Genomic DNA, 16,728 nt, shown 5'->3' with positions numbered 1-16,728 from the left:
AAAAAACTTTTACTTGAGTAATTATTTGAGTACTTTTACCAAAGTAGTTTTTTACACAAGCAGTTGTACTTGAACTCAAGTAGAGAATGTCTGTATCAGATTCGGATGGATTGAATCTGAAGTGACTCCTGTCCCATGTCTCTGATTAGTACAGTGGAAACTCGATGTAATGGACCCAAGATCCAATGGAGTATAACAGACATAAAATAGTGTCAAGTCCACTCAAAACTCCCCATTGTGCAGTTGTCATCAAATTGTGTTAGTTCCAGAATTGGTCCCTGACAGACAGATAAACGTACTGTCTTAACAAATTGTGGCACTGTTCGTCTTTATATTTTCTTTGTGCAGTTGTTATGACGGCGTATTAGGTCCATGTATAAATGTATTTTTTTAGAGGGTGTGGGCAATATTCCAAGAAAAAAACGTGCAAATTTGCATAATAATTAAAAAAAAACTCACAAACTTACAAAAAATACACGTTGCATAGCTATAGTCTAATGGCAGTATACCCAACGCTTCAAAGTGCGAATGCTTAACATCATATGGTTAAAGCCATTACTATCTATCTCCTTATTTGAAAACACGACCAAAAAGTATTGGCTCAAACATTCGAGTAGTACTCTACGTGTATTTCTCGTAAGTTTCGGATCCCCCCGCCACTTCATAAAGTCCAAAGTTTGCCACTTTATATATATATTTATATAGTTTTTCCTTGCAAATTTGCCACTTTATAAAGTGGACAATTTTCTTTTTTTCTCGGAATATTGCCCCCGCCCTCAAACAAATATATATTTATATGTGGCCCTAATACGCCGTCGTGCAAGTGTGCACATACTAAAAAACAAACAAAAAAACAAAAACAATCTCTGTGACCCCCATGCGTGACATCTGTATGTGATATCTCACTCAACACACTTTGTTTACTGAAATTCCTATAGTCAAATGGATGTATTATGTTTATTGTTGCTGTGCAGTGGAAGCTCAGTAGTGAAACTCGGTAGACGTCATGCCATTTTTTCTGACGCCATATACTTGGTCAGTTAGTGCCAATTACTCCCATCCCCCGCCCCCGTACATCATATGACAAACAAAAATGTTAAATCAACCCCACTTCTAAAGGGAATCGGTCGATGTGAAATTCTGCTGAAACTCAGTGGATTACCAATTTTGGAGGATCGTTTTTCCTCACCATTGTCACCAAAGTGCTTCTACAAGAGGGCTCTGTTTGGTTTCATAAGATTTTTAAACAGACTCTATGAAAAGTGCCCTACAATAACATGCTATATAAATTGAATAGCAATCATATTCAAGGGCCCCATTTGTGGGGGTGTCACTTACTTCACCTCAGTTAGACTGCAACAGAATGCTCATATGTGCTTGAATTACACAAATGTTTGGGGAAATGTAGAGTTGTGACTGCCAACTCTGAGGTGCAATACAGTATGCATGTATGCTGACAGGGTTGGGTGTAGTTTGTATGCGGTCTGTAGGGTCTGAAAAAGTGCTGGGTCGGTGGTTCGACATCCACACACTAACTGAGAATAGCTGCCCAAACATGAAGACAAATGGGTTGAAAAAGGAAGCGGCTGGCAGGCTCGCTGATGGCTAGCCCGCTCGATAACAAGAAAGATGAGGGGTGGCTGTTCAATAAGGCCCTGCCAGGCTACAATCTCCCTACAGGGATTGCAATAGATGAGGGAACAGAGAGCATACCGAGGCCATCAAGTGAGCTAGGGAAGTGTGATGTGAAAGAACAGAGTTATTGCTTAAAGTAAAAATCCATGGGACTCAGCGCGCTTGAGGTAGACTCACTAGAGAAACGTCGAGAAGGAGGAAGGACGATTCAAACTGTACATTACCATTTTTACTGTGGAATTGCTGCTTTTCTTCAAACTGCTTGTATACACCGTTACCAATATGTGTTTAATTAAATAACATTAGTTTAGATTACAATAACTAATTGTGGAAATGATGAAGCATTCCCACGTTATTGTGATTTTTATTCTCCACACTTTTTTGTCGTGTAACAACTTCCGATTTGCACTGTTCAAATTTTAACTTGCTTCAAAAATTCCTGCCTCCCGGGATGTATATCCTCTGATTTCTCATTACTTGCAATATTCGCACAATTTAACGTTCAATAACTTTTCCCCATTCATTTTCAATGGGACATACATTGAAAAATTTTCAGTCCCACTTTCCAAGCCCACTTCTCATCTCATCATTACCACCTGTGTCATACTGCTGAGTGGTACAGTTGGTAAAGTGCATTGTCCACTAGCCAGGAGGTCACGGGTTCAAATCCCATCTTCGACTGTACATTGCAAATCTATCCATGGCCATTATGCTAAATGATATACGTGTATACGAACTGACTATCATATCAAGAAATGCATTATAATTTGACAGAAATGTTTAAATGCATGCTAGCTTTTGGCATCAGGTGACACTTTCCATAATAAATACCCCATTAGCCATGATTTTAAGCAAGTCACGTTAGTTCAGCTCAGTGCTTAGAGCAATTGCCTTACCACGTAGTACCTGGGTTCAAACACCGCTTGGACCTCATTTTAGTACATTCGATGGTTCAATACCAACTGACTATCATATCAGGAAATTGATTAGAATTTCTAAATGCTTTCAGCATCAGATGACTGTTTTAAAAAATAAATAAATATGCCTTTAGCCAAGATTTCAAACAAGTCAACTAGCCCGTTAGCCACATTTTAGTACTTATAGTAATTTATCTTTCAATTTACTTCATAAGCACATGCATTCAAATCTTAGCATTTGGCTAATAGCATTCAGCTTTTCAGCGTTCCCACGCAATTTCTGCACAAAATGCACTTTGTCTAGTTCAATTATCCAACTCTTCTAGCAAAACTTGTGAAACAGTACACACATTCAGCAAAAAGCATTAAAAACGGGTATGGCAAGAAGGCAAAAGAAACACATGGGGCACCATTTTCATTCCCAGCGCAAATCTAAAGCAAAGCACAGTTTAACATGGGTAGAGTTTTTCTTTCTTTTGGTACTTTGCTTGACTGGTACAGATAGAATAGGGTGTTTTGCGCTGTTGTGGCCAATCAAAGCGGCTTCCCCAGATTCCCATTAAAATCAGGGTGGCGGAAGCGCACACAGTGCTTGTAACAATGCGGAAGCAGAAATGTACTCCTCTACGCATGAGATTGGCATGCGCAAAGTGTGACGATATAAGTAAACTGCAAGACCTCACTTTGCAGATGACGCATCTATCGTGTAACAGACACCCCATCCCCACCACCCATGGTTGTGTTGCGCGGCAAGGGGGAATACCATTAAAATACTTTTAAGATGATGATGATAATGATAACAATCCACTCACTTAATTGATTTCTGTAACAATGATTCAGAGGGAATGTCTACAACAAGCCATGTTGTTGTCATATTTATGAATGAAATATGTTAAAGCTAGAGTCCAAAGCATTTCCGTTGCAGTTTCTAAACACAACATTCCAAACTGATGCTTCCCACCCATCCATCATGTTCAACGGTTCACACCCCTTATCCCAGCACCGGTGGCTTGCTGTTGCATGTCGCTAAATTAGTAGGCTAACACTTTGTGTGGCACTAACTGTCCACTCTTCAGCCCAAGCCTCTCCTTCAGGGCTCGGAAGCTCTCAACAGGCTGTTGTATCAAGTTAGGCTGTGTTTATTAAAAAACTTACCCAGTGTGTTTATCTTAATTTTTCCAATATTTGACAATTACATGACATAGTTAAAATCCATTTGAATGCAAATAAAGGACTTAATTTCATTCATCATCGGTGGCTTTGACAAACTGGCGTTGAGCGCCTGCACAGTGTTACTTTCAGCTCGCCTCGGCAAATCAGCACCCTCCAGCAGTACAACGGCTCACAGTGACACGCCCTCCACTCTGTGAGTGGCTGGAGGAAATTGGAATCTCCGCCCAGAAGCGTCCTTTGTCAGGTTAAAACACAAACAAAAGGCTAAAATACAGGCGGGGGTGAGGTGGCATTGAGGACAAAATCACCACCACACATTAACAGCAGCCCAGAGGTGTCAGACCGTAAAGTGTTCAAATTGTCTTGCTCTCTTTGACAATGTTAATGGCTCAACAAACATGCTGGGGTTGCCAAGGATTCTGTTCGATGCAATATGCTTCCCATCTCACTATGGACCACCTTCAAGTTTTGTCACGCTCTATTACATATTGTAGGCAGTCACACATTGTCGGTGGAAAGCGCCTGCAGGTTTGTCACTGCACTGAGAGAATGCAAATTAAGGGTGCAGTCACACCTGGTATCATTCTTCAGCAGGATTACCGCTCACCCATCACGCTGACCTGCACTCACATTGCTCTACCTTCATCCATACTTCATACATTTATATGCGCCCATACATCATGATATATTATGGTAACTTTCCTTTGTGCATGCACTGCATGTGCTCGTGCATAAGCAAGCATGGTGTAGACTTTGACTTTGCGGATTATCAATTTCTGTTACTCAAAGATGGTGGTCATCAATAACAAACAGCAGGAGGGATTATTGCATTGATCATACAACATGATAAATTGGGCACTTGTGCAGATGCTCAAGCATGAACAATCGTGCTGGACCCAGGCCCACCTTTTCCAACTGTGATAAGGCAGCCTCATCAGAGAGTATAAAATGTATTGTTTATGACCAAGATTCATAAATAACATCTGTCTCTCAGAAATTGTGCTCCCCAGAAGTCTTTGGTCAGCTGTGTCCAAACTACGGCCCGGGGGCCATTTGCGGGCCGCTGTCCATTTTTTTAGCAGCCCTGAGCACATGTAAAAAAAAAAAAAAAACTGTTTTAAAAGCTTTTGGACACGGCTTTTCAAGATACGCAAATAAACTATTTACAACTCAAGAATTAAGATATTTCAGCAATTCAGTTTTTCTCCACTTTCTACTGTCTGTATCAAGGTCTGATTTGTGAACATATCACACTAATGAAGATACTCAAGTTAATACTGCTCTAAAAATTGTCATCTTATTACCGATTGTTATTGCTTTGATTCTAAATGTGGATATCTGCTTAGGGCAGGGGTGGATCTATCCTAGTAGGGATAAAGGGCTGTGGGTCAGCCCAAAATAATGAATAATCACAAACTGTTTGCCTTATCGCCTTTAACAGGTGAAACTGATTTAAAAAAAAAAATACTTGGGATGGGCGAGTACTGATACCTGGCCTTATTCCAAGTACTTGCGCCGGCGGCCAATACCAGTTTTGCGATTAGGAACTATAAATTAGAATAGAAAGTCATCATTAATTTCATGCAATTCATTTATTTGGATATATAGTTTTTTTTTAATTATCTGTAGTTTGAAAATATTTAAAATGAAAGTAAAAAATTACAAATAGTATCAATACTTGGTATCAGAATCGGTGACTACTCAAGAATTGGGTATTCATACTGTTATCGGTCTGAACAAAAATTGGTATCAAACATCTCTTAAAAAAAAATAATAAAATGAAACACAAAACTAATTATGATACAATTGCTTGCTTGATCGGTTTTAGTGTATTTAGTGTAAAGTGGCATTACATCCTTTGATAGTTCTGTGTGAATCTACGTCTGGTCAATTATGAGGAGTGATTTACAGTATTTTATTAAATCTGTTAAAATGTACTTCTGTGCAATCTAAAGGTAGGACCCGTCAAATAGCCACAAGGAAAAAGCATGACATCGTTCAAACTCAAAAAGGAAAATGATCTAGCAGGGGTTACCTGCTAAAATCGGCTAGATTTCATCATTCTGCTCACTCGTTGCTTTATGTTGGAACCATGGAAATCTAGTCAATGATGTCTCAACACCTCGGCACAATGTTTCAATTGTGCTTTTAAATCTAGTGCTTCTCTTATTTTTGGGATGACCACATCAAATGCCGGTGACAATAGCAGTTTTCTCTGTCTTGGCTTTATGTTCATATTTATTATGAATGTTGGAAAACAACATTGAGTATGTATGTATTAGGGCCATGTATAAGTATATATTAGAGGATGGGAGAAATTTGAGACCTTATAAAGTGGCAAGTTTGCAAGAGAAAAAAATCAAAAATTTAGACTTTATAAAGTGGCAAATTTGCGACTTAAAAAAAATAAAAATAATAATAACTCATAATAATAATATCCTCTGCAGTAAGAGAGATTCAAAAAAAAAAAAGAGATTCAAAAATAAGATTACAAAATAAACATGAAATGACAGATTGCGGAGAATGCATTTCCCTCTAATGATGGTTGTTTTCACTAATGCAATATCTTCAGCAGCCCATTCCAATGATGCTATGGTCTGATTCATCCCCAGAAGCACAAGCTAATTAGGCAAATGTCACAAGTTCCTACCTCCAGCAGGCCTCTACAAACAATTTTGCCCGCAAAAGAATATTGCTCACCTGATTTAATTTCTGCAGTCTTCTCCTATTGTTACATACAGCTTGGAGAATGTCACTGTCGGATGCTACACTTTTTTTCTGCACTTGAAAAGCCTGCAAACATTAATTGCAACCTCCAAATGTCACATTCTAAGTGCACATTTTCTCCAAGAGTGCTTTCATCTTGTTACTGACATACTTTAAGCCCAGTAGAACATTTCTTACTCTGTGATTTCTGTAAAGTCCTTTCAAATATAGTAGGGGTGTGAATTGCGTAGTACCTGGCGATTCGATCCGTATCACGATTCAGAGGTCACGATTCGATTTGATACCGATACGAATCTAAAAGTTGATTATTGCGATTATTTTTTAACTCAAATTTTGAAAATACAAGGCGGCACGGTGGCTGACTGGTTAGCACGTCTGCCTCCCAGTGCAGAGGACGTGAGATTGAGTCAGGCCTTCCTGGGTGGAGTTTGCATGTTCTCCCCATGCTTGCGTGGGTTTTCTCCGTGTACTCCGGTTTCCTCCCACATTCCAAAGACATGCATGGCAGGTTAATTGAACACTCCAAATTGTCCATAGGTGTGATTGTGAGTGTGGATGGTTGTTTGTCTCTGTGTGCCCTGCGATTGGCTGGCAACCAGTTTAGGGTGTACCCCGCCTACTGCCCGAAGCCAGCTGGGATAGGCTCCAGCGCCCCCTGCGAACCTTGTGAGGACAAGCGGTTAAGAAAATGGATGGATGGATGGATGGATAGAAAATACTAATCAGTTAATTTGTACATGTACACTTTAAGATTTGTATGAAAATGTATTCATTCATCTGAAACTGCAGGCTTATAACTGTGAGCTACTGTATTTAACAAACATTCAGTTGCAAAGTTTCATGTTTGAATAGCATTGAAATAAAATATTAAGGCTTAATGTTCCATTAATATAACATTCTTCTATGCTTAACATATGAACCCTAAGTAAGACATTTTGTTGAATATTTCAATAAAAATGTGTTTAAACATCGATTTGGCCGCATATCGAATCAATTCGAGAATTGCACACTTTAAGATTGCGATATATTGCCAAATAGATTTTTTTAAACACCTCTAAAATATAGTAACTGATAACAGTTGAAAGGTGGCAGCTTTAGATGCATTGTAACTATGTCAGGCATGTGAAAATATATCACAGACTTTATATAAAATCCTGGTATATTTCAAAGCTACAAAGGTGGGCAGGCAAGCAGAAGTGGATGATGGATTGATGGATGGATGGATGGATGGATGGATGGATGGATCTGCTGCTACTCTCCCTAGGAAAAGTAAAGATGACTGCTAAAGCTCAATGGTAAATACTCAAGGAGAGGAAGACAAATCCTGTTGGATAAAGACTTACAGAAATCTTTGCAAATTATTAACATCTCTGTTGACAAATCAACAAAATATAAAATATTATCGGGCTTATTATTACAAGGTATCGGTACTCGCATCGGCCGCCATTTTATGATCTGGAACTAAAGGTATGTCAGCTGCTCATAAAGATGCAATTTCAGTACGTATATGTAACACAAACACACACATATAACAAGTATTAACATCCTTATAACTTCATTAATAATTCATACAAATTGTGGCATGCAATGCATTCTTGGGAACCAAGTGGCTTTATCGTCGTCATAGATTTGAATAGAAAGGTGACGCTAGTGCCGGCGACTAAAGCTTGAAGGGGCAAAGTGTTGCTGTATTTCATGTTCTTGGACATCACCTTCAACCAAATAATACAAAATACATTTTCTGTATTCATAGCACACACTTTGGCGACAAGAAAATAAGGTTAATGAAAATCGGTTGAGAAATTAGCAACTTCTGAGTTATTCTCAACACACATGCAACACCTTCGAGGTCACATTTTCTGTCACCGGCATTGGTGAGCTTGGCTGCTCCTGCGCACTGGCGTGCACAGGTAGACCCCTAGTGGTTCTCACACCCTTGCTCCTCTGCCCTCTCTCAAAAAAGTGCCCTGTGGAAAGTTCTTTATTTTATTTTATTTTTTTAAATAAACACTACTGAGGACAGGTCAATGTTGACACAATCTTTTAGAAAAGCTGCATGATTAATTGCGTGTGAAAACAAAACAATGTGTCACCTGCGCGCGCGCACCTGACCTAGCTTGCTCGCTGGCTCGATCGCTTCCTTTGTCACGTGAACGCTAAATACCCACGGTCGCGGTGTGGGACAGACACACACACGCATCTCCTTCCCCTGCTGCTCCACCCCTGCCAGGTGTGTTATGAATCCAGTGAAATTGTATTGTTTGTTTGCCCTCTATTCCCTACCTATAATCATTTTGTTGTGAAGTAGCATGTCTCATACAGCACAAACAACTGAGCATAAATTAGCCGATATTAGCCACCTAGTTTAAAATGCTAAATGCAATTTTCAATAATTGATAACGTGATAAACACCACATAGTAAGACTAATGACGGTGACAGGAAGCTCTCTGTGATCCGTGCGTTGAAAAGCATTGGTCTTTGGATCATTTAAATTTGATTTGTGGGGATTATTTTGACTTCAAAACGTGATGAACTGTTGTTGGTGTGTGGTTTGTATTATGCTAGTAATCACAGGTAAAAACAATCTAATACGTCATTGGTGATCAAAGCATTTGCATTGAGTTGCATTGTGGAAATATCAGAAATGCCCGGATGTTTGGAATTGTCAATTGCCTGTGAAAAATACCCTTTTGCCTTCTGGTAATGACAACAGTCAGTCTTATTCATTCTCATGCCATTGGTCTGTTTGGTTACAATTGGTCTATTTATTTTATTTAGTAATTGTAGCATAATGCCTAGAAAGGAGAGGCTGAAAAGGGGAAAAGAAAAGGAGCTACAGCAAGCAGTCACGGGAAGCATCTCTCTGCTCTCTGATGAAATCAAAGACGCATGAAAATGAAAGGTCAGACTCAGAATCAAGGCCAGAGAGAATCATGTTAACTAGAGTTTAGCACCTTTTAAAGATCCTATTTTAATATTGATTTTCTAAAGTAGTTTGGACTATTATTAGCTAAATTATTAGCTATTATTTAGTACAAACCATAACTGTAAGTTACTTCTATGCCACAAGTCTTGCAGTCATGTTGCCCTAATAGGCTGTTATTAAAACTAGATGTGGGGTATTATTAATTATTATGTGTGTGTAATGTTTATTTAAAAACTTCTATTGACATTTCCGAACATCCGGGCATTTCTATGTCCCCAATGCAACACAATGCAAATGCTTCCTTTATACGGTGAAAACAAACGGCAGATTGTAATGCTTTTCTGTGACTATCATACAAACGACATCTCATCACATTTTGAAATCAAAATAATCCTCACAAATCAAATTACAACAATCCAAAGTCCAACGCTTTTCAATGAGTAGATAGATTTCAGTCACTAAATTGACGGCCATCTTGAATTGTGGCGTCATCTCGGAATTGTCAGTAAGGTACTTTGTATATTCCTTGTGCACAAAAGTGCCCCCCCCCCCCCCCACACAAAAACAGTGTTTTGGTTTGTTGTGAATTGATGAAGATGTATGCAGAAACTCAGGGTTCGAATACGTTTTCTTGCAACTGTAAATACACTATTAGTCAAAACTTTGGACATGCTTTCTCATTCATTAGCTTGAGGAAGTGTTTCTTGGTGTCATATTGAACTTCCAGTGACAAATATAAGTGTGTGTGTGTGAGAATGATAACACATGTTACCCACAAACAATTCACATGATTCCACTGTGGACAAATAGCTAAATTAGCCCAGTTTTGACATTTTTACTTCAGGCTTTAGTTAAATTTGTTGCCCATTGTCATGGTTTGGGTTGGGTTTTTGGTTAGTCTATTTGCTTATGTCATGATTTGGGTTTTGTTTGAGTTTGTTATCATGTTACTTAAGGCTTTGTTCAGACTGGCAGCCCAAATCCGATTTTTTAGCCCATCCAGATTGAAAGTGGATGGCTCTTTTGTAGTCTGAACATTCACAAAGCATATGAAATATGATTTTTGTGGGACGGATTGAAACCACATGTGGGAGGTAGTTTCATATCCGATTTGGACAGGATGTGTCTCAGTCTGATCAGCTCAAAACACGGAACGGATTTGACTGTCCGTGGCGTTACTCTCCGCGTGCAGAACCCAAATGCGCCCGTGCTGTCAATATCCAATCGGTTCACTGCCTGGCTGGTTCCCCGCAAGCATGGCAGTCAAACGCCTTGACGGCTCCACTCTCCTGTCGGCTCCGCTCATGCTTAACCGGAAATACAGTGACAGTGTACGTTACTTGCGCTGAAGTCAGTCTTGCTACTTCATCACGGTAGTAAGAACGAAAGACAAATAAATAAAAATAAAACCACTTAACGCGCTTGCGAGGAACGGGAAGTACGAAGCGGTAAACAGCGTTACAATGACGTCAAACTACACGCGCTGCCTCTGTTCGATGTCGTTGCTACAGCAACCTGTCAGATGGGTCAATAATATGGCTCAGTTTGAACAGGGCCAGATCGGATTTGCACTCTTGCTAAAAACAGTCTGGACAGTCAGCTTGAAAAATCGATTTTGAGGAGGAATCCGATTGTCAGATATGCCTGCAGTCTAAACGCAGCCTTATAGGCTCGACACACGGGAGGCAACAAACGACGGCGGCAGCAACATACGTCACTCTCGTATTACAACAGATTTGATTGTCTATTAAAATTGGAGGTAATCTAAACGTTTTCATTGTAATGTAAACACAGAAGTTTCACTAAAGTATGTAATTCCAGTATGAAGATCCATCCATTTTATATTATTATTATTAGTATTATTATTATTCCTGGATTGGCTGGTTAAGAAAATGGATGGATTATTATTATTATTATTACTATTATTATATTAACTGTTACAAAAACAGTAAAGAAAACTTACCAGACAAATTAACCCTGTACCAACAAGCTCTCATGCACCGGCCTTTTTGTTGACGTCACGGAAATGATTGCGTGAAGTATCGTACAAAATTATATATATATATATATATATATATATATATATATTACAAAATGATAAACGCTGCTAAAATTATCTCACCCATTTTGCTGGATAGCCCACTTTGTAGCATGGCCTGTGTTAATTAACTCATCAATGAAACCTTTGCTGATTGGTTGAAGCCCCGGCAACAGCGACAAAGGTTGAACATGTTTCAACTTTCTAGTATCGCGTCGCGGGCCTATGCGTGCACGTCTAGGTGTACGCGCGCAATTTTTCACATGCACGAATGTCGCGTGTCGCCGAGGAGGAAGGGGGAAGGCGATTTTCTCCTTGTTGCCCTGCTTCTATAGGAAATTAATTGAGAGCAAGCGACGTTGCCTCCCATTTGCAGAGCCCATCAGTTTTGGTCATGATCTGTGTTTGTTTTGTTATCCTTGTGTGTCTCCCTTGCTCTCGTTAAGTGTAATCCTGCACACCTGTGTTTGCCTGCCCTTCCTCGTGTGTCAACCAATCAGCCACTTGTGTCTTGCACAGGTGTGTCTCGTTATATCAATTAGTGTGTGTCTTTGTGTGTGTGCGTGTATTTAGGCCCCATTTACACAAAAGCCCGTTTCAATAGGTGTCCAAATTCGTCAGTCGCATGATGTCACTTCCAGAGCTACTCGTCCGTGCGCTTTGTCCAAAATCACGCGGCCCTTGAATCCACCCCTCACGCTTGGCCTTCGTATTCATGGTGCCGAACGAAGGCTGCACGAGAGCAACCTTTGCAACGCCCACAATCTGGCGCTCTTGTACGCAGGTGTTACGTGTTTACAATTGTGCTACGAAGCGAACTCCTGAATTGTCAATGTCTCATCAAGTTTTATCATGTCTTCCTGTGCTTGTCATCCCGGTCCCTGGTATTACCCAATCAGTTCCCCAAGCCACGTGTGTCTTGTGCAGGTGTCTCTCATTGTCTTGTTACTGTGTATTTAGTTCCCTGCTTTCTTTCAGTCCTTGTCGAGTCATTGTCTGTGTCACACCCGTTTTCCAGCTCCTGTGTGTCCTGCCTGTTTTAGTTTAATACCCGTGAGTTTATTCCCAATTTTAGTTTGTACTTTGTATCTTGTTTTGTACGTTGTTTGCTTTTTGTTTTTGTTTAATTAAACAACCAGTTTTTTTTTAGCACACCTGCCTCCTCGCTCTGCCTTCCCCCATTTGGGTCCTCTAACGGCGGCGCGAGCCCCGCGACTGCTTTCTGTTCCTGTTCCGGCGCTCGGGTCGCCCTCCTGAACGGCCCCGCCGGGCCCCTCTCGTCTGGCGACCGGGACGCCTTCCTGAACGGCCTCACCGGGCCCCTCTTGTCTGGCGTCCGGGATGCCCTCCTAAACGGCCCCTCTCATCTGGCGTCCGGGACGCCCTCCTGAGCGGCCCCATCGGGCCCCTCTTGTCTGGCGTCCGGGACGCCCCGCCGAACTCCTCTCGTCTGGCGTCCGGAACGCCCTCCTGAATGGCCCCGCCGGGCCCCTCTCGTCTGGCGTCCGGGACGCCCTCCTGAACGGCCCCGCCGGGCCCCTCTCATCTGTGGACCGGGACGCCTTCCTGAACGGCCTCACCGGACCCCTCTTGTCTGGCGTCCGGGATGCTCTCCTAAACGGCCCCTCTCATCTGGTGTCCGGGACGCCCTCCTGAACGGCACCTGTCGTCTGGCGGCCGGGACGCTCTCCTGAACGGCCCCGCCCTGAATGACAATGCATTGGGAAAATGTTTAGGAAACCTGGTATTATTGGCTACATGCATATTACACATTTCAATACATTCGTTCATGATAGTTTCAATCATTAGCTTTGCCATTTCATATGGACAGAGGAGGGACTCTCAATATAATTGTTAATAGTAATTTATTGAGTTAGTCCTCCAGTGACATGATTGTGGCATTTGACATGCACACAAAAAGTATTTCATAATGGGTCCTCATAAGATATAATACTCCTGTAATAATATAATACATGTTATATTATAATACATATTAGGGCTGCACAATATTGGAAAAACATGCTATGGATGGATGTACTGTTTTTCATATAGTGCTATGCTTAACTGTGGGATATAGTTTTGAATGTTGTGATATTAAACATCTACCTAAAGAAATAACATATGTATTATCTAATGAAAGAATGGCATTCATTTCATGTGGCAGAATAAGCAAGCTAAGTGTATTCTTAATTGTAATTACCCTAGATAATGTTCAACTGTTGGATGGTGAGGCACATTTAAGTTGTCATCAGACTGGTCAAATTAAGATAAAAACATACAATTCCATATGAAACTTTTTGCATGGTCCAATATATAATATATAGATATTTATATTGCCCAGCCCTATTGTTATAATATATACATTATATTATAATACAGTCGCGTTTCCCAACCAGGGGTCCATCAGAACACTTCATGTATTCATATAAAATGGCTAATTGGTTCTTACATCCACGTCGTGGATGCGGAGAACTTGGCCCCTGTAAAAAGGCTGTCGTGCTCCGCCCGCAGCTTTATGAAGCGCGCAGTCATCTCGTTGCTCCCTATAAGACATAAGGAAAGGTTACATTAAATCAATTAAAAATACACAAACACATAAGTTGTGGGCATGCAAAATGACAAGTTTTATAACCATCTCGCCATTTACGAGCATTATCTTGGAGTTGTTTTCGTGCAAGCCGTTGAAGTGACCATCTTACTCCTCCCATCTCGCAAGCATACTACTGTATAAACTACTTTGAAGACCCCCATTTTCTTTTATCGCTCAGTTCCTTAGACATCTTTTGTTGAATTACAGTTATAATTATTTATTTTTTTTTACAAGTTTTCTCCTCTAAACATCATTAAGCATATAATTTATACATGTATTTAAAGCAAGTTGTAAAATGTCTGAAGTCCCCTTGTTAATGTTTAACAAATTTAAAACATCAAATCATGCTGTCTCTACCAAGTACTGTCTTAAATGTTCTCCAATTTCGATACTGTAAATATATAGGATCGTATGCCGAGACAGTTTTCCTGGGAGGAGTAATATGGCGGCCTTGTGGCTTCAAAAGTCTTGGCCTATCGGCTATCCAGTAATATATTCAGATCAGTGGTTTGTGTTCTTCACTGATTATTTTTCTACGCTTTCCGTTAACTCCCTGTGGCTGTGTTACAGCACCACTCCAGACTTGGCATATACATTACAGCCGTTAAATGTCCTCAGCGTCTTCTTTTGGACAATCATATGTCTTGAAACGTTTCTGTCTGTACAAGATTTTTTTGAGGAACAAACCCTGCTTTGCTCCTGTGTGAACAGGGCCTTAGTTTTGTGTTTCCACTATGTGTGTGTCGATCCATTGTTGTTTCCTCCTGTCATGCTGTTTTGCCCCCCCACGTCTTGCCTCGCTTGCCTTTGTGGACTTTTGTTTGTTTGTTTTTTAAATAAATAAAAACATATACCAACATAATTCAAACATAAACGTGCTGAATATGACACACATTCAGCTACTAGTAACACAAACACATATGACACGGATTAACATCCTATAACTTCATTAACTGCTCTACACAATGCATTCTGGGAACAATATATATGCCAAACTGGTAGACATAACATGCCCAAAACTCATATGGGCCAAGCGTTGCCGTGTTCCATTTGCATTTGTGTTATTTTTTGGAACAATATATTTACAGTTGAGCCCCACTATTTAGGGCTGGCCTGCACATCTGTGTATAACTGACGGCAATTGTTTTTAAGTTGTATGCCATGATTTTACCGGTCCGGCCCACTTGGTAATATGTTTTCCTCTATGTGGCCCCTGAGCTAATACGAGTTTGACACCCCTGGTCTAACCAAAGCTTACAGTTGTTCGCTCCCGCCTCTCTCCAAAAATAGAAATAAAAAGTATTTAATCATTACTTAACATCATCTTAAATTTCTTAGATGAGATCATCAAACATATTTTAAAATACTGTGAGGCCTGCGTTCGACAAGCTCTTACTAAAACATATACATGCTTTTCTGAATCGACATTTTTGTATACACATAAACGGTCTGTCTACAGTGTGAATTTGTAGAATGGGTAGACACAACATTCTGTTTGTTCTTTAAGTCAAGACAAAGTCACATTACTTCCACTTCAACGCCTGTAGATCTCCAAGGTCAGAATGGGCGTTCCAGATCACATGACTGTCTCCCTGCCAACCTCATCTCACCTTCGATCCCCTTGCCCTTTTGGCGAGCTCCCCTCCCTCTTCCATTCAGGGTGAGAGGGAGCTGATGGATGGGAAGTGACAATATGTGACCATGAACTCAACTCTTGAATTTGTCACTACTCCACCTACAGGGCTGCCCCATCTACCCAGCTGGGACCCAATATGCACACAGACACACAAAAGCATCACTTTGCTCACGAGATATTGCTCACAACTTTATTCTGCTCTCACATGGACCGGTGCCAGTCTACAGAAGGTGTATCTCCATGTGCACATTGGATGAGGAAACAATGCATCAAACATACATTCGCATACATTCCATGTGAAATGTTGTTTCAACATGTTTATTGTAAAAAATATATATAGTTATCTGGTTTCTATAAAATATTATTTGACACAATTTTTACTAACAACATTTGCCATAACCAAATATGATAAGTAATGTTGAATATTATTTATTATTATTTTTATATAATGTACAAATCACGCACACACGCACACGGAGCAGTAAATAAATTGAACTTCTGAGGTTTTGCTTAAACTGCTATGCTGTTCCTCATATTCACTGTATTCAGAATATGTAATTTAATAATAGTAATAATAATAATTATTATTATTAATCATACAAAAACAATAGTTTAATTGTGATGTCTGCTAAATGTTTACAAATGGAATGTGTATTCAAATGTATTTTTTTTTTTAAAGAAGGGAAAAAAAGCTCAACTTAAGCGGTTCAGATAATGGCTGGTTGTAGTCATTTACCGTTACAGCACCTAATGTGTAAAAGCTGTACAAGCATGACGTTTCAGCCCATCAATGTATTTTTGATCCCTTTAGACGGTTCAAAATAAATCAAACAATGTATGAAACTGTTATTATTATTATTATTATTATTATTATTATTATTATTAATATCATCATCAAGCTAAACCTTTTGTATGATTTTAGGAACATCATTGACATGAAGATTACAGATAACAGATAACTGCTATAAGAGTCAGTAATAATAATAATAATAATACACATAGATCTTATTGCTTGACTCGTATAGCAGTTCAATCTATTGTTGTAATCTACATGTCAAAGATGTTCCTAAAATCATACAAAAGTT

Source organism: Leptonotus elevatus, chromosome 12 (assembly GCF_054856555.1).
Source record: "Leptonotus elevatus isolate MCC_2025b chromosome 12, RoL_Lele_1.0, whole genome shotgun sequence".
In the NCBI taxonomy this organism is placed as follows: domain Eukaryota; kingdom Metazoa; phylum Chordata; class Actinopteri; order Syngnathiformes; family Syngnathidae; genus Leptonotus; species Leptonotus elevatus.
Note: the sequence above shows the minus strand (reverse complement) of the source record.